Consider the following 3148-nt stretch of genomic DNA (forward strand, 5'->3'; position numbering starts at 1 on the left):
CTGGGTGGGCTCAGCACAAACGGGAGCCTCTGCAGAAACCGGCCCACCTGCTGCAGCAGGAGGCACGGCCACGGCCAACAAATAAGGCTCCCTGTAGCCCTGGGCTCCTCGCCGGCCCTGCGGCACACAGAGCAGCAGCAGTGCTCCAGGGGCACCAGCACCGGCCCAGCCCTACCCCTCCAACCCTGGCTGTCCACCACCACCACCTTGAACTGGGACAATGTGGGACTCTATTAGATTTCATTATGTTACGGTATTTTATGTTATATTATCTTCAATTATATGAAATTACATTAAATTACTAAACGTTTCGTGTTCTCTTTGCTACATCTCTGCCTGCAGTCGTTCACGCAGCCTCAAAGCCCCCCCAAATCCCTACGCCCACCTCCAGGGATGTTGGTGTGGTTGCAGCAAGCAGAGAGCTGCAGCTCCGCCCGCACCTCCTCACTGATGTTCTCCATCACCATCGTGCTGCCAGTGCCCCGTGCCTTGTTTTGTGCCTGGGGAAGGAGATGGTCACGTACTGAGCATCGGGTGTGTTGAGCTGGGGGCACTGGGCAGGACTGGTGGCCCTGGGAGGCTGTTGAGGGCTGCAGAAAGGACTGGGGTGTCTCCAGGCTGCAATGGGAGGCACTGATTTTGGGATTCCAGGCAATGCTGGGAGGCAATGGGAGCTTATTGGGGAACTGCGAAGAGCACCAGGGGGCACTGGAGAGCTTTGGACAGCACTCGTGAGTTTGGGGAGGTTCAGGCAGTACCAGGCGGTCCATTTTAACCTCATTAACTTCCCATCTCACCCAAGACATCGAACAATCCACTTTTTCCATGGGGGGAGACTTTCCCTTTGGGGTTGACATCCCCCAGTGCTGCTCAGCTCTACCCTGGGAGCTGCGTTTGATGCATCCCCACCCTGATGCCATCACTCAGTGACACATTTGTCACCAACAGACTCACCGTGGGTCCTGAGGAGGGGCAGGGGGTGGGTGGTGGCATCACTGGACATCACACAAGGAGAAACTGAGGCACAAGGAGAGCCAAGAGCTTCAGGGCAGAAGTTTTGGTAGAACTCACAGCGGGAGGGACGGGGATGGCTTTCGCTCTGAGTGCTGCTGAGTCAAAGCTGAGTGTTCCTTTCCTGGAACGAAAGGGTTAATGTCACCCTCAAAGTGTCCTCATCCGTCCCCCACCCCCCCAACCCCCACTTCTCCCTCTCCTTTCCCCCCTCCGGCTTTTGGGGAGTCTCATCCCCCAACTTCCTCTCATCCTGCAACCTTTGCCCCTTCCTTTTCTTGCCCCAAATGGGGAGAGGAGCAAAGGGTCCCCATGCCCCCCCATCCCCCCCTTCCAAGCTTCTGCTTTTTTGCCTTTTTGGCCCCAAATGAGTCACCAGGGGATTTTTTTTTTCGGGGCTCTCTCTCTGCTGAGCAGATTGGGGGTTCTCCGATGGGATGTTGAGGGCTTGGGCACCCATGGGTGCTACAGCAGCACCCAGTCATGCTGCTGTCCCCACTGTCCCCTATTTACAGGTGGTTCCAGATGGATGGGGACAGGGATGGACCTTAAAAAGTGGTCCCCAGAAGCAGAGTGATGCTGGGCACTCAGGATGACCTCAAGATCTATAGGGGGGGGGGGGGAGACACCAGTGGCTCTATTTGTCCCAAAGAGTCACCAGGAATGGGACAGGACACCAGGGACAAGGAATCAAGCTGGGGATAAATCCTAGGGATGCGTGGGGGGTGGAAAGGAACAGAGACCCACCAGCATCGGGACGTGGGGACACGACAGCAGTGATGTCCCCAAAGCCCTGGGGGGTCCGGAAAACCCAGCACAGTCATTCAGTGCTGTGCCCCAAAACTCCCTTAGGTTCCGGTAAGGAAAGAGTCAATGGCACACGCACGAGAGCAGCCACACACGCCACTTCCCTGAGTGGGGATGAGTCATCCTCAGCCTTCATCCCCAGCCCTGTAACACCGCACAGCACCGCGCTGTTCCTCCCAGCACCTCCTGAAGCGGTGAGTTTGGGGTCGGTGGGGGGTCACAGGGCACAATTGTCCCTTTATCCCGATGGCAGCGGGGTGACATCCCTCAGGGATGGGCACGGTGAGCTCAGGGGGGGTTCCAGCAATGCTACCAGCAGTCCGGAGTGAACCAACACCACGCTGTTATTGGGGTGGGCAGAGCGGGGAGCGGCTCCGTGCGCCTCTTTTGGGGTTTTTTTTGGGGGGTGGGGGGAGGAGTGGAGGGGTTGAGGTGATGTCAGGCGCTCGGAGCGCGGTTCGGATGACTTCACGCCTTACTCAGTGCCGGGCTGGCAGAGTTCCCGTGCTATTCCCGGCCGTGACGCGCAGCGCTGCGCCGTGCCGGGACGCGGCCGGGTGGGAATTGGGGAATTTGCAAATTGAGGCACTGAGGGCTGAGCGGCGGAGACGCGGCTGTTGTCTGCGTATCGTACAGGACAGGAGTTTGCTCGGCCCCATACAGTCCCGCTGCTGCCCGCTTCAGCGCACCGCTGCTTTCTATTGTTTGGCCCCAAAGTGAGCTTTTTTCGCCCCCAAAAAGCCCCGGACTGCGTGCTGGTTTCCTGCTTTTTTCGTAGAAAGGGAGGAAATCGCGTCAGCCCCGCAGATTGCAGTGCCGGGAACCGAGCGCGAGCCGGGGAACCACAGCCGGGCTTCACACCATGCGTGTGCCTCCATCTACCTGCAGCACACACCTGTGCTCGTACCCACGCAGGCACACAGCGCACGGACACGCTCGCACACGCGTGCTCAGCGTGGCACAACACAAACATCCCCACGGTGTGCAACGCACCGGGGCACGTACACAAACACGCGTGCACGTGATTGCGCACACAAGCCATGAATGCACAGTCGTAGCCATACACGCACGTGTCCCAAACACCCCCAAACCCCCCCCACTCCCCCTTGCACACGCCTGCATTCACACGCAGCGCCGATCAACCGCACGCACGTGGGCGGCGGCACTACAGCCCCCAGCATGCTTTTCGCCAAGGGGGGGCAAACGGTGCGCTGCCCAATAGGAGAAGGGGGCGTGGCGGCGGCGGCCAATTAGGCGGCGGGGGGCGTGGCGGCGGGTGCAGAGGGACAGTCACATGGCGCGGCAGCGGGTGAGCGGCACCGGGCACGGG

General features: G+C 59.6%; 1 long non-coding RNA gene across 1 annotated transcript in view; it reads right to left on the bottom strand.

The window, feature by feature from the left end:
- Window positions 1–6: 6 nt before the first annotated feature.
- LOC109365109 overlaps window positions 7–3148 on the bottom strand; it is a 4807-nt gene continuing 1665 nt past the window's right edge. Inside the window, exons 2-3 of the long non-coding RNA XR_002110774.1 lie at window positions 955–1135; window positions 7–500 (exon numbers count right to left, since the gene is read on the bottom strand). This is a non-coding gene — a long non-coding RNA (uncharacterized LOC109365109). The remainder of the gene's footprint in view (window positions 501–954; window positions 1136–3148) is intronic.

The sequence above is a fragment of the Meleagris gallopavo genome, unplaced genomic scaffold, assembly GCF_000146605.3.
Source record: "Meleagris gallopavo isolate NT-WF06-2002-E0010 breed Aviagen turkey brand Nicholas breeding stock unplaced genomic scaffold, Turkey_5.1 ChrUn_random_7180001955349, whole genome shotgun sequence".
Classification (NCBI taxonomy): Eukaryota; Metazoa; Chordata; class Aves; order Galliformes; family Phasianidae; genus Meleagris; species Meleagris gallopavo.